Below are 15,712 nucleotides of genomic sequence, written 5' to 3'. Positions count from 1 at the left end.
TTCAACAGTGTAAGGGTGGCCCCATGACTCTAGAATTGTAATACAGTATTAATCAAATATCAACTTGTGGGTGTTGTTTTTTTTTTGGGGGGTGTTGTTTTCATTTTTATTACAATTAAAATAATTTGATAATTCGTATGGATGATATAAATGAACATATATTTATGTGAATTATTATGCAAGATACTGGGAATAAAATAATGAACAGAAAAACACAGTTTTAACTCTTGTGGCATTTTTTTTATAGTGACAAAAAGTTAAAAAGTACACAAATATATAAAATTGTGGAATGTAATGCATAATCAGTTTACTATAACAGGTCAGACCTAATTAGACAAAGAAACCAGCTCTCTGAGAAGTAATCTTTAAGTTATAATAAAGAACAATAAAGACAGATGCACACATCTAAAAAGACTGAAAATCTATTTACCATAATGTTGAGAGTAGTGAAAGGTACTGTTATGGTTTTCTTCTTTACTCTACATATATTACTTTTAAATTTCTATGATACACAACAAAAATTTCTAAGAAAAAAATAAATTAGTTTCTTAAATATCTTTTTTTTATTTTTCAATTACAGTTGACATACAATATCATATTTATTTCAGGTGTACAACTTAGTGATTAGACATTTATATAACTTATGAAGTGATCACACTGGTAAATCTAGTACACATCTGACACTATACATAGTTATTACAACACCATTGACTTATGCTATATTTTACATCCTCATGACTATTTTGTAACTACCAATTTATACTTCTTAATCCTTTTCCCTTTTACACCCATCCTCCCAACCACCCTCCCATCCGGCAACCATCAAAATGTTCTCTGTATGTATGAGTTTCTTTCCAGTTTGTTTGTTCATTTATTTTATTTTTTAGATTCCACATATAAGTAAAATCATATGTCATTTGTTTTTCTCTGACTTACTCCACTCAGCACAATACCCTCAAGGTTCATCCATGTTGTTGCAAATAGCAAGATTTCGTTGTTATTTTTTTTATGGCTGAGTAATATTGCATTGTATATATGTACCACCTCTTCTTTATCCATTTATCCATTAATGGACACCCAGGTTGCATCCATATCTTGGCTATTATAAATAATGCTGCAATGAACATATGGATGTACATGTCCCTTTGAATTAGTGTTTTGGGTTTTTTTGGATTAATACCTAGAAGTGGGATTACTGGGAACTTCTTTATATCTTGTTATAGCCTTTGCCTTAAATTCTATTTTGTGTGATGTAAGTATTGCTACACCAGGGTGGTTTTTTTTTTGTATCTATTTTTATGAAATATATTTTTCCATCCCTTTACTTTTAGTCTGTCTTCAGATCTGAAGTGAGTCTCTTATAGGCAGCATATATAAGAGTCTTGTTTTCTTACCCATTCAGCCACCCTATATCTTTTGACTAGAGCATTTAATCCATTTACAATGAAAGTAATTGTTGGTGGATATGTAGTTATTGCCATTTTATTATTCATAATTTTGAGCTTTCTTCTCCTTCTCCTTCTCCTTCTCCTTCTCCTTCTCCTTCTCCTTCTCCTTCTTCTTCTTCGTCTTCTTCTTCTGCTTCTTCTTCTTCTTCTCTTCCTTCTCCTTCTCCTTCTCCCCCCCCCATTCTCATTCTCATTCTCATTCTCATTCTCATTCTCATTCTCATTCTTGAAGAAGTCCTTTTAACATTTCTTGTTGTGATGAACTCCTTTACCTTTTTCTTATCTGGGAAGATCTATCTGTCCTTCGATTCTAAATGATAGTTTTGCTGGGTAGAATAATCTTGGTTGCATGTCCTTGCTTTTCATCACTTTGAATTTTTGTGCCAATCCCTTCTGGCCTGCAAAGTTTCTGTTCAGAAATCAGCTGAAAGTCTTATGGAAGCTCCCTTGTAGGTAACTAACTGCTTTTCTCTTGCTGCTTTTAAGATTCTCTGTTTGTCTTTAACCTTTGGCATTTTAATTTTGTGTGTTGGTGTGGACCTCTTCGGGTTCATCTTATTTGGGACTCTGAACTTCCTGGGCTTTTATGTCTATTTACTTCGACAGGTTAGGGAAGTTTTCGGTCATTATTTCTTCAAATAGGATTTCAATTCCTTGCTCTCTATTCTCCTTCTGGTACCCCTATGATGCATGTGTTGGTACACTTGATCTTGTCCCAGAGACCTCTTAAACAATCATCTTTTACTATTTTTTTTTTTTTCTGCTGTTCTGATTTGGTGTTTTCTGCTACCTTATCTTCTAAATCACTGACTTGAACCTCTGTTTCATCTAATCTACTGTTGATTCTCTCTAATGTATTCTTCATTTCAGTTATTGTATTCCTTGATTCTGACTGGTTCTCTTTTTATGTTTTCTATCTCAATTTTTATATTTCTTTTCTCTTTGTTGAAGTTCTCACTGAGATCATTGAGCATGTTTATTACCAGTGATTTGATCTCTGCATCTGGCAGATTGCTTATCTCCATTTTATTGAGTTCTTTTTCTGGAGCTTTAGTCTATTCCTTCATTTGCGGCACGTTTTTTTTCTCCCCATTTTAGCTGCCTCCCTGTATTTTTTGTTTGTTTGTTGTTTGTTTTTAAAGTTTATTTCTCCAAAGAGGACATATAGATGGCCAATAGACATATGAAAAGATGCTCAACATCACTAATCATCAGATAAATGCAAATAAAAAACACAATAAAATATTACCTCACACCAGTTAGAATGGCTATCATGAACAAGATAAATAACAAGTGTTGGAGAGGCTGTGGAGAAAAAGGAACCCTCAAACACTGTTGGTGGAAATGCAGACTGGTGCAGCTGCTGTGGAAAGCAATGTGGAGGTTCCTCAAAAAATTACGAATAGAATTACCATATGACCCAGTAATCCCTCTCCTGGGTATATATCCCTGTGTTTGTTTTTATGTATTGGATAGAGCTGCTATGTCTCCCCATCCCTGAAAGAGAGGCTTTATGTAGCAGGTGTCCTTTGGGATCCAGTGGCACAGTCTCCCTGGTCACCTGAACCAGGTACTCCAGGTGTGTCCCTTATGTGGTTTGTGTGTACCTTCCCATTTTAGTTGAGTCTTGATTTTCGTTTTCATGTCCATGGGAGGGATTGTTCCTCAGGCTGCTTGGTTGTGAGGACTGGCTGTGACTACATTAGAGGCTCTGTTATGCAGGGCTGACCCTTCAAAGCAGTATTTGCTTCAGCAAGGCTCTGATACCTGCTCATTCTGCCCTTTGGGTGTATTGTCTGTGGAGGTGGCCAGGTAGTGCTCAGGCATGGTCCAAAACTGGCCATCTAGCATGCAGGCTCTGGCCCTAGGGCCTCCTGGGAGGAGACCCACTGCTGGCCAAGTTCAGCTGCCGCCTGTGCCCAGCCAATGCACACTTGGCATGAGCCACAAATTGATACACAGATATTTTCCACCCACGTTGGGTTTGGAGGTGCCTGGAGAGACTAAGTCTCTAACTGAGGCTGGCTACCACTAGTGCCAGACTTGGAACTGCTCAGCAAGAGGTACAGGGCACACTGAGTCAGGTGCTGCTTGTTTGGGGTTTGTGAACTTTTGAGATATTTTAGGAAAGTCTGTAGCATGAGCAAAGACAGGCCATTTGTATAAAATAGCCACTGGAAGTGGCTTGGGTGGGCCCCCATGTTGGGAGGGACATGGTCTCAGGGAATCACCAAGGCAGGGAAAATGGTGTTAGCCAGGTTGATGGAGACTCAGATATGGTGCCCCCCTATTTCTGCATGCTGGGAGCAGGGTGGGCTTAACAAAGGAAAAATGGCTTCTTTAAACACTTCTTTCTAGGAGAAAGCTGCCCCTCCAGCCCTCACCTGGAAGCCAGGCAATTCAGTTCCTCCCCACATGTCCCTGGCATCTTTGGAGTTGCTGCCCCCATGCTGGAGTTCAGAGTGAATGAATCCATCAGTGAGTAAGTCCTGTGTGGGAGCTTTAAGAGGAGCACCTAGGAGTCCAGCAGCCCTTCATCTAACTCAGCCACAATCTCTGTTGGTTTTCACAGCCAGAAGTTGTGGAGACTTCTCTCCTTGGCACTGGAACTCTGGGCTGGGGAATTTAGTGTGGAGCTTGGGCTCCTCGCTCCTCAGGCAGTACCTCCACAGCTGAGATATCCCTCCTGATTTTTAACCACCACACAGTGGTGTGGGAGTAGCCTGTTTCACATCTCCAACCCTCCTATCAGTTTCAATGTGGCATCTTCTGTGTAGCACTAGTTGTAGGACTTCTGTTTAGCTTGACTTGAGATGATTCTCAATGATGGTTTTCCTATAATTCAGTTGTAATTTTAATGTGGTCATGAGAGAATGCAACACAGCATTTCTCAACTGCACTATCTTGACTGGAAATCTTTAAATTAGTTTTAAAGTGAAAAAAAGACCCCAGCTTAAACAATTGTGTGTAATCCATTGGTTTAAACATCTATGTATTTCTTCAGTGTCATTCATATTTTAAAATTTTATTTAATCAGTGAATAAATACAGAAACAGACAAAATACATTTTCTTATAGTCTATGTTCACAAACATATTCAGAATACTCTGAGTACTGAAATATCTACAATATTTATTTCAGCAATTTACATAATCATAGTTTATACATAAATCTGATAAATATACATAATATTACTACTTATCTGATATTTTAAAATATTTTGTAGAATTTCATGTTTTTTTAAATTCTTTGTTCAGTTAAACTCTAGAAGAAATTACATTAGTATCTTAATTTAGTACAATTTTTTCTATTGGCATTTTTAATTTTATACAAATGTTTTGAATTCATTTCTTTGAAATTTCAGGCAGATATGGCCAGTAGATCAAACCTTTTGCAAAATAAAATAGATCAAATATTATTATTTATTTCTAATATCTTTGGCCAATGTAAGCTCATTTGTCCATTTTTTCGTTCAAAATATGAAGAATTAAACATATTACCATGTAAGATATAAATATAATTTTAATAAGGATTTTGATAACTACATAAACTGCACTACTTTACAGATTTTACTAATATTAAAATCACTATAACTATCAACAGATATTTTTTTAAATTTTACTTAAGATATTTAAGCATTCTAAACCTGGAAAATACACCTTTTTGAAATATTGTGTTCCAATACCTTACAAGTGGTGTAGTTAAATGATCATTTTTAAAGATGGTGAATTAGATTTTCATATGTTATGCTAATATAATTGCCCATAAAATAGCCCATGAGGTTTCCAAATAAATTTAATGGGTAAAATCTTAGCTATGATACAGTTTAAATAAATTTTAGCATCAGAAATGCATAAGCCAATCTAAGTTCTAGTCCAAGGGATGGTCCCTTAGTGCCATAATTGGCAAGTGGTATAAAGTAATCAATTAGAAATTTCCATGAGCAACTAGAATCCAAAGCATTGTGGTCTTGGCTCAAAGACACCCCAGTGTAATACCCATCCATTCTATCACAAGCAGAGTCCACTATGTTTTACATGACACTTGTGTACTTCATCAAGGGAAGTACTAATCAATATGCAATAACTTTTATTTCAATATTTAAAGCTAGTAAAGGATAAGCCACTGGTAGCTCTTCCAAATGATCTCCAGGACAGTCAAGAGAAGCCAGAATAGGCAATAAAAGTCTGTTGCCCCACCAATGACCTCTATCTTGAGCTAGAGTTACTTCCTGATGTAGATGTTAGAGACAGTTCATTTTGTATGTGACTTCAATCCAAAACAGCTCCCTAAAATGAGGTAAAAATGAAATTTTAGATCTCAAAGAACCAAAGGAGGGGTAAAATATGATGTGTGCTACTGCTAAACGCAGCTCACTAGTTTCTTTGGCAGAATTTTAGTTTTCTCCTCTTGTATAATATGAGCTCACCTTCTGAGAGTAAAGTAGAGGAAAAGATTGTGTGGCATTTATATCCAAATTCCAATATCTCCCATTCACATTTGCAGTTAAAAAAACTAAACTGGATTTAGTTTATGGATCACCTACTTCAGGAGACAAAAGAGCTCTATAATGAGAGACTTATTGCCAGCAGTTATCCTTTAAGGTCTGGAACAAAATGTGTTTTTAAAAATCCTCACGCTAAATAGGGTAGGGAAAAACAGCTGGTGAAATGAGGTAATAAGCATTGAATACCTAGCTTGGGATGTGTTATTAACTTTATTGATATCTTAGTTTCAATCTATGATATGAGAGCCAGCTAGCTTATTTTAGCAGGTTTGCAAGTCTATAGGTCCTTGAATGGTCCTGACTTACAGCTGTACCTTAACTGCCTCTGGCTTTCTGGAAAACCAAGAAATTCAACACCAAGCTCTCAACCACAAAGCTTCATGTAGGATGGGAACGTGACAATCACTTCACAGGTATGTGTTCAGTAAATTTGGGCTCAAGGTTATTGCATTTTATTTTTTATTTCCTCAAAGATTTGATGGGAAAAACGAAAATAGAAAAAATATCTCTAGGGGGTATTATTCATTTTAATCTTCAAAATTTGATAACAGAAAAAATTATGAATATATCTCAATCTCGTTTTTCAGAGAAGAGAAGATTTATCAGAGTTGATTTATGAAGTGTCAGATTTAAAGAAGCTATATTTTGGGAGAAGTCACAATTTCTCTTCTCATCATATATCATAGAAAACTGCCTATAAAGGATACTGAAAAAAGAAAAAGACTTTACAAACATGGTGAATAAGACTTTGTAAGTCTGAGAGAAGGCTGACATACAAGGTATAGGTGCTTTCAGATGGGAGTCAAAGTGTAGATTTTGGTTGAGGGGGTTACACAAAATGTGGACAAGAGTGTTAATATAGTACAGAGATCTTAAGGAATGAATGAGAGGCTCTTTAGTAAGTAATACAATAGGAAGCAATATTAGTGTTTTGAGGAATCTGAGCAATCAGTACGTTATTTTGAAAACAACTGAAGGATGGAACTTGACTAATATTTGTTGGTCACTTTCTATAAGCCAGTTGCTCTGCTTACCATATCCATCCCCATGAGCTACTGATTAATTATGAATCCACTCCATGAGGGACGGATTTAATTCTCACAACCTCACCATGACATAAGAATTTTTACCCCATTTTACATATGAGGAGACCAATATCCATAGTCAATATATTGCCAATTCCCTTCTTCAAACAAGTTCCCTTCTTCAAACAGCTCCCCTTCCCCAAGCAGGCAAGGGAAGGTATAAAAGTTAAGAGCTTTTGCCTCAGTCATGGGGCACCCCCCTTTGGGACCCCTTCCCGCTCAGGAGCTGCAACCTCTTCTCCTGCCTCTAATAAACTATCCTCTTTTTAAAACTTTTTGCCTCTCCCTGGTCCGTGTTTCCATTCTTCAGCTTCACGAGGCACAATCCCAGCCCGTACTCAGAAACTGCTGGCAGATCCAACGTCACCTACATCATCACGAGCGCCTCAGCACTCTGTGCTTATCCCAATCTCTGCCCTCACCACTCCATGTCTTGATGTCCCTTAATATGTGTTTGCCCCTCTTGGCCATGAGCTTCTTGAGCAAGAATCTTGTTTTTTCATCATTTTTACCATGGATCCTGATTCAGTGCCTAGAACATAAGACAAATTTTACATATGTTATTGTGGGGAAAGGCTGTGATATTAAAGATAAATGAGAAGAAATGCACTTAAATGATATTACCAAAGTAGAAAGGCATACCAGGTTCAGAAGAAAGAGTAAGAACCAAATCCCCCATGGTTTCTGGATAACAGGATGGCTTTGTCCTTGAAGAGGAATGAAAGAGCATGTAAGACCCATCGACAGTTCAGGCGAGTCAGGCTTAGCAGAACGTTTGGTGGGAGAGTGAAGTGAAGGAGGAGTTTTTGAAAGACTGACAGATTGTGCCTTATTCTAAAAAGGTTTCTCATAACACTTGGAATGAAATTTGAGATTCTTACCCTCCCTGTCTCTGTAGGCTCACCTATTTTTCTTCATCTCATTTCCTGTGTTCCAAATCCAGTGGTCTTCTGACTATTTCTGGAATGTCCCAAGCTTATTCCTTCCTCGGGTCTTTACAGGACCAACTTCATTTTAACATTTAAGTTACGATGACAATATGTGAGATGTCGCTACACTATCAAGCATTGGCATGCACTTTCAATGCTTATTGATCTCTGAATTGATATTATTTTTTTATTTGTTTGGTGATTGACTTGTTTTATCTCAACACTGGACGTTGAAGATCCATGAGCATGAGAGCAGGTACTTAATCTTTTCACTTTTGAATTGACAATGCTTGTCACATAGTAAGTGCTTAATAAATATTTGGGCATAAATGAATGAATTGATCAATCACTCTGCCTTTTGCTATGTGGCATTATCAGTAAGGATGGACAAACACGAAAATAATAGCTAATAATAGTTAACATATATTAGAGTACAATATTCTGGGCAGTGTTCTAAGTGCTTTATGTATATTAATATACTTAATCTTTAGAAAAGCCTATCATCATCCCAACTTTGCACATGAAAAACCAAGGCCCTGAGAGTTTATCATGTTTAGGATAACAAAGAGTAGAAGATAGGTAAAAGATAATGTTAAAATACATAAAAGGATAACATCTGGTCCTCTGACTGACCGTCTGGCATATGATATAGTTACTAAAATTCATTGCCGCTACGTCTTCAAACCTCCCACCACGGAGGAAATTCATACTTTACCTTCAGGATTTAGTGCACACCTTGCAAACGCTGTTTGGTTTATCTAAGGTGTCACCTGCAGCATTAGATGTGCCAATCTCTCTGTTCCCACAGAGCCCTCTACATAATTATGCTAAAGCTCACAGCACAGTTACACTGACAGTGTGTGTTTACTTTGACTGTCTCTCTGATCAGACAAGATTCTTGGAGGGCAGAATATTGTCTTGTTGTCCCATTATCATCAGTACCAGTCATAGCCCCACGTACAGAGCAGATTCTCAGAAAGTGTTTATTGAATTAGTTGCTACCATCATTCATCAACTGAGAAACTTTAAAATTTGTTTGTTCCTCCAAACATAGGAATCCAAGTTTTCACTAGTTAAATAATTTTTTTTATAATTAATCTCAAAATGACTTGAGTTCGATAAAAATCTTTTTCTTTTGCTTTTTATTATGGAATAACCAAATTAATTCACTCTAGTATTTCATATTTAATTATGTCAAAGATAGGCATCTTGCCAAATATATATGGGCCTTAGAAATGTACATGAACATGACTTTTCCTTAGCCATGTTATTAAAAGCATAATCATGGGGTTTAGATTCCCTTCGTATATAAGTAGTAGCTCATTTGGCTATGCTCTCAGGTCACTCAGTAATATACAGTTAGTTCATTCTAGATAAGAATACCTCAAGCAGTTCAGCTTTGGGATTTGGTTAAGCAGATAATCTGAAACAGTGGATGTTTTTCTAAGGCTTATCTGAATAATCCAAACCTCTGGAGTCTACTATATTGGGCTAGAAATCTTAGAAGGAGAGGTGCTTTCATAATATTTTTCAACACACTTTGTGTCTGGCTTTAGCCAAAAATAATGTAAAAGAGACCTGTCAACACATTAAGGTCCAAACTTAGATTTAAAAAAAAAAAAGACTTGGAGAAAAGAAAGTATTTGAAATTTTAAAAAGTTCCATTCTGGCCTGCAGTTCAAACAATAATAAAACCACAAAACAAGTGGTAAGCACATTGGACATTCATCCTTTATTTTAATAGATTATGGTGTGGTTCTCTTTCAGATATGAACAGAGTCCATTCAGTCTTTCCCTGCCCCTGGCAAATTCATCTCAAAGAAAAGGTCTAGGAGATGATGAAAAGATAAGAGTTCTAAGGAGGGCAGACTATAATAAGAAACACAATAACAGGAAATAGGTGGTGGTCACACAAGTATTAAAATGTGCCTTAAGTGTGAACCTGGAAAAAAAAAAAGTGAAAACAAAGCAATGACTAAGGCCAAGAGGCAGAGCAATTCTTCTGTCCTGCAGAGGAAAACTTTGCCTAAGTATTTGCAATGTGTTTATTTTTCCATCCATGATTTTAAAGGCAACTTTAACTGAACCCATGTTCTAGGAGAGACCCCAAAAATGTAAGGTACTACCTGGGTTTGAATTTAGAATCTAGTTTGCACATCTACAGATAATTTAACATTTCCAAAAGCATTTTAAATGTGTTTTATTATTATTATTAACATAGGGGCTATTTTGCTTTTAGTATTCTGCAAAACAAAAGCACAATTTAATTATCTTCACTTGATATATTAAATATTTGTTTGAAGTGGACCGGAATTCCAGGAAGCTTTTAAGACCCAGCTCCAGCTGCATTGTTTGGGTCCATAATTTCATGCAAACTGGAGCAGAACTGAAACCACAATCCATAAAATCTGTATGAGAAGAGAAAAAATATACCAATCTAGAGTCAACCTCTTAAAAGAGGCATTTGGTAAGGCTACAATACTAGCCCACAGAAGCTATAGTGTAAAAAAATTATACGGCGAAAATCTTTTCCATTTCCTTTTATTTTTTAAACTAAATTGGTCCCACCTGCCATGATCATCCACCTTATTCATTGGGCTAGTTCTGTGTTTGGGGCAGTTCCCTCTGTAAATTATAGCCTATCCTCAAAGAATAAATTTCTATCATCACAGAAAATATTCAAAAGACTCTAACAGTGATTTTTAAAATGGAGCACAAAATCATCTGAGTGGAGCAATATACATACTACGTCAAGATGGGGAGGATGGTGAAATAACTCTAGAGTGCTGTTAGTAGTGATGTGTTTATTTTAGTTTATCTTAATCCCCCATACATCATAATTTTAAGGTTGTTTTTATCCCCCGCCCCAACTTCTAAATAAACCATTCCTTTTCCATCGTTCCTAAAAATATTACAAATGAAACCAAATACAGTTATAAAACATGTGTCGGCAGAACCAAGTGGCCCATTTGTGGAATGTGGTGCTCGTTACTGATGTTGGACTTGGTGTGATACTTGAAACCCATTTAGAGACGTTAGGAATTATCTCAGGAGGAATAAGAGTCTTATTTGGACTGAAGCCGTCTGAACAAAAACATATGAAAAGAATGACTCCAAGGCGAGGCTGTTATTTGTGCATCTTAATGCACTCTAGTCACAGCACAGTTGGATGGAGATGGCTCATTCTCTTCTCACTGAGGGGAACAAGGGAAAGTTAATCGAGAACAGCACAGTAATTTTCTACCAGCTGCCTGCCTTTCCTCACCAGAAGCAGCAGAGAAGTTTTAAAAAATCTGTTTCTAGTTGAAAGATCTCTTCCTACTCATACTGCATCCCACATGTAGTTTTGAATCCCATAGAAAGTTTGGCTGCAGTTTCCTTTTTTTTAATTCTTTTGACTCGTAGGAGAGTTGGAAACAAGAATGGAAGACAGAGAACTATTACATTGAAGACAGTAAGGGGTGTCAGGGAGGAACGGTGCTGCACCGAGCTTCATTGTTATTTCAAAACAGAAATAACAATGACAACCAGGGTTTGGGGGCTGCCTGACAGTCCAGGCCGCCATCATGCCAAACCCATGGACACTGGATATGCTTCTGTGGTAAATCAATCTTGGCCACACATAGGAATGGGTCAAGCCGGCTATATTGGCAGTCTGTCCAACCCACACGGGATGTGAGGCATCCACTACTTCCTGATACTAACAGCTTGGGGATTCCCAGATAAAGAAATATGTCTTTATAGTCTTGTGGTATACACAGAGGATTAGGATGAATGACTAATCCATAACCATCTTCGGACTTTCCTTCTGTTAATTTGAAGCTTCTCTGCGAAGCCTTCTCTTAATGGCCATGGCTCGTGATTGGTATAACTGACAGCAAGTGCTCTCTTGTCTGATTCTCTGGGTCCATGCTGCTCCCCTGGGAACATACCAGTAAACAAAATCAAGCAAAGAGCTTGCACCAAGGGCATGCAAAGGGAAACGCAAAAGAAAATAAGGTGAAATCAAGACATTAAACAAATAATACACAAATAACTACTTTGATGACAACTGTGATACAGAATATGAAGAAGTGCAGGATATTAGGAAAGCATAGCTCCATAGTCTGTCAATAATTCATCACTTAGCATTCAACACTTCATTACTTTCTGTGGCTAACACGAGTATGTGTCCTTGTTTTGATAGGTCTCCCTCACCTTTCTGGGTTGGCTGGAAGCTCATGAGAGGCAGGGGCTCGACCTGAGAGAACACTTACTAGCACAGACCCTTGTCACAGCCACTCCACAACACATGGTGGTTCATTTTTGATGCACTGAATCATGTTAAAGAACACTCTTCTGTAACAAAGAGGTTGAGGAGATTATTTAGGGCCCAGCTGACCATAGCTGCTGCCTGCTTTGGTTGGGGTTGCTGAGGAAGAAATATTCCTTTAGGGGTACAAGTTGCTAGACCCCTCTCAGCAACTACCTGAAATGTGTGGAGAAAGAAAACAGAATTAACTTTCAAATCCTCCACCTTCTGTGCCTCTAAAGGCAAAACCCATGGTTGACAGCCCTTTGGGCAGCAGATTGTTCATGAGCCCTCAGCTGTGCAAAGGTAGCACTGGAATCAAGGGCGGGGAGAGGGATTTGTTTTTTTCTGCAAAATAAAATGAGAATTAGGTGGGGGCGAGGAATGTTGGGGATGTAACGAAAGAAGACTTGCCACCCCCAACTCTATGATAAACATCGCATATAAGTAGTGATTTGAAGAAGAATCAAGGATAACAGAATGTGTTTAATATTCGGGGAGTTTTTAGTGAGATGGAAACACTCAGGTGGTAAGATGGTTTTAGACACTCACCATTGCAGTGGGAGCAGGGACTGAATCAGAGCTGAATCCATCCTCCTATCCTCCAGCTGGCCCTCACCCGGGCTCACATCCTTATTTCTACTGGATCTTCCCAACTTAGTCTGCATCCTGGGTCCATCTTGTTCTCTCAACCCAAACTGACCTCTGTGAGTATCATTCATCCAAGATCCCAGTTTCTCCTGGTTTATCTGATGAACTGATTATTGCCAAGGCAGCGATGATTAATATGCCTCCCAAGTAACCTATTTTCATTTTAATAAGAGCACATGAAAGATCTTATCTCAGAGGAATGATTATAATGTGAAGGATAATGGAAATGAGGGATGTGACGTCCCGCTATACTTCTCACTTCATATCACATAAGCCAACACCTGCTTCAACGATAAAGTGCTCGTTCTGACTACCTCATTCACCAAAACTCGGCACTTTCCCACGTTCATGCCAAGCATAGTGGCAAAATCCCAAGTAGTATCTTAAATCCCTGAGCCACCTTCCAGCTGTTAGAAATAGCACTTTTCTTCTCCTACAGCATAAAGAAGGTTCCATCCAGGAATCACTGTCAGTATATATTCAGATTTCATGCAAATCAGCCAAATTTATGTTGCATTTTGTTCCTTCATGAAAACCCATTTCAACCACAGAATTTTTTATAATTCTGGCTACAAAGCTCTCCAGAAATATAGAGTACCTATTAAGTTGCCTTTCAGAATGTAATATTAGAAAGATCAAGTCTTGACAGCCCCAAAGAAAAACAAATTGTGGAGCTGGGTATTGTCAAGGCTGAACTCCAGACTCCCTGCCAGGCTCAGCTCTATAGTAACAATTATTCTCCTTTCCAACTAGGCTCATAACTACTCAGAACTTTGCTGCACACAGAATGTTTATCGTGTTTCTCCCCCATTGTTATTCATGATTGAAATGGCACTAGAAGGCAGGTGTGGGAAATGAAATATTATTGAAATGTAAGGTGATGCTAACCATTAGATTTCAAGCTAAATTTTTTAACCAGGACTTAAATCATTTAAACTTCATGTAATTTCAGAGACTCTCTTTTTTTTTTTTTCTTAAGAGAAAGGAAAATACCTGGTACATTATTTGGTAGATTCAAATAATAAGAACCAGAGGAAACTATCTTTGACTAACAGCAGGGATAAATAGTTGTATGTTTTAACTGTCAAAAGTATTCCATGTAAAGCCTGAATGGCAACTGCTCTTTTCTTCCTGTCTTCTCTCTCTGTCTCTCTCTGTCTCTCTCTCTCTCTCTCTCTCTCTCTCTCTCTCTCTCTCTCTCTCTCTCTCTCCCTCTCTCTCCTTCCTTCTCTTTATGCCAAGGTGAGAAATTAGGATATATTTCAGTTCCAGCTTAACTTGCTCAGCTATCAAATAGAATGTATAATATCTCCTCGACACAGCACCATTACTTATCAAATAAAATTGCAATGAATGGTTGAGTTCTTTTAACAGTTGTGCAAAATAAAGGTGGCTCTTGGGCCATCGATGCCTTCTCCAGGGAAATAAGAATACCTCAATACCAAGAAAAACATATTGAGACCAAGAAAGGCAAAAATCTCTTTAAAATAAAAACGTGATTCATTTGACTCTTTCTTTGTAAAGTGGGGTACCATGTAGAAAGCAAATAAGTGTCTGTTGTAATAGGATGATCCTATACACCAAGGTTCTGACTGTGACAATTCCGGGTACATTTGTGATGGTAACTACAATGGATAATTAACGTGCACCCTCTGTTTGTGGAATGATAGATTGTTGAAGAGATAAGGAGATCTCTAGCTGTGCTCTAGTAAGACCAGGACCGTGAGGAGAACGTTCTCGGTCAGTGCTGGGCTCAGGGTTAGTCCAAGTAGACACGTCCCCAGTCCTCAGCAATCTTCACCACACCATCTCTACTTCGATCTGTTTTATGTGGCATGCACCAACCCTTTGGACAGTGCCCAGCACATAGCTGGTACTCAATAAATATTTGTTGAATAGCAGAATAAATTGATATTTGTTGAAAATGAAATTCTGCTTAAGATCACAAATATAAAGGACCACTGATTAAAAGGAAAAAAGGAAGAGAAGAGAAAATAAAAAAATTTGAAACACCCTGAGGGGTGAAATATCCTACCCAAGGGGTACAAGACGTTATGGTGGATACCTAGATCCCAACCTCCTGATCGGCAGTTCTTCATGGCACACTCCGCTGACCTTCGTCTTCTCTTCACAGGTTTATAGCCCATGTAATTGTGACACTATGTCACCTTTGTTCTGCTAAGGAAGCTCCAGATTTGCTTCTATCGAAATCTTGTAAACCTTGACTTTGTAATGGAATATACAGTCAGTGATGCGTTACCTTAGTAGGCAAAGAAAGTATCTAAGTACAGTTTTACACATAATGTCAGGTTGAGGACCATAATCCATAAATCTTTCAGCTTAAATGGAACAGGAGGTTCTGAAATATCAAAATCATGGTTTGACTGCTTTTCCCTTGTTTCAGCTTCTTTTATCCCTTTGTTCTCTTAGTTGTGAAAGCACAGGGCTAAATCCCCTAAAACAGAGCAGAGCCTGTAGGGATATTTCCATTCTGACTCAAACAGGAAATACTACAAATATCATGAAGAAACTCATTCCTGAGAGATTTCTAACCCAGGCTACCTACCCCACAAATTAACATGTGTTGGGTAATATTCAAAAGAAAAATAATGTTAAATTATAGGGGTTTACCCAAATGAATCCCTTTCAAATTGTCTGTTGCTAATATTTGGATTTCAGTTGAAAGCTATTTGCTGTAAGTCCTCGATCTTTCATTCTTTAGTACCGTTTTTTTTTCTTTAAATGTATCCTTGTCTTTATTGAAAATTAGTTCTTATCGAATGATCTGAAAGTGATTATCGT

The 15,712-nt window shown here is 37.7% G+C and overlaps 1 protein-coding gene across 1 annotated transcript in view; it reads right to left on the bottom strand.

Moving 5' to 3' along the window:
* Positions 1-5,226: 5,226 nt before the first annotated feature.
* Positions 5,227-15,712, bottom strand: part of SPCS3 (signal peptidase complex subunit 3) — an 86,616-nt gene continuing 76,130 nt past the window's right edge. Inside the window, exons 6-8 of the transcript XR_013993255.1 lie at positions 7,682-7,746; positions 7,462-7,571; positions 5,227-5,736 (exon numbers count right to left, since the gene is read on the bottom strand). The gene's annotated coding sequence lies outside the window, so the exon portion shown is untranslated. The remainder of the gene's footprint in view (positions 5,737-7,461; positions 7,572-7,681; positions 7,747-15,712) is intronic.

The sequence above is a fragment of the Rhinolophus hipposideros genome (assembly GCF_964194185.1).
Source record: "Rhinolophus hipposideros genome assembly, chromosome: 4".
NCBI classification, from domain to species: domain Eukaryota; kingdom Metazoa; phylum Chordata; class Mammalia; order Chiroptera; family Rhinolophidae; genus Rhinolophus; species Rhinolophus hipposideros.
Note: the sequence above shows the minus strand (reverse complement) of the source record. Positions and strands in the feature narration are given on the sequence as shown.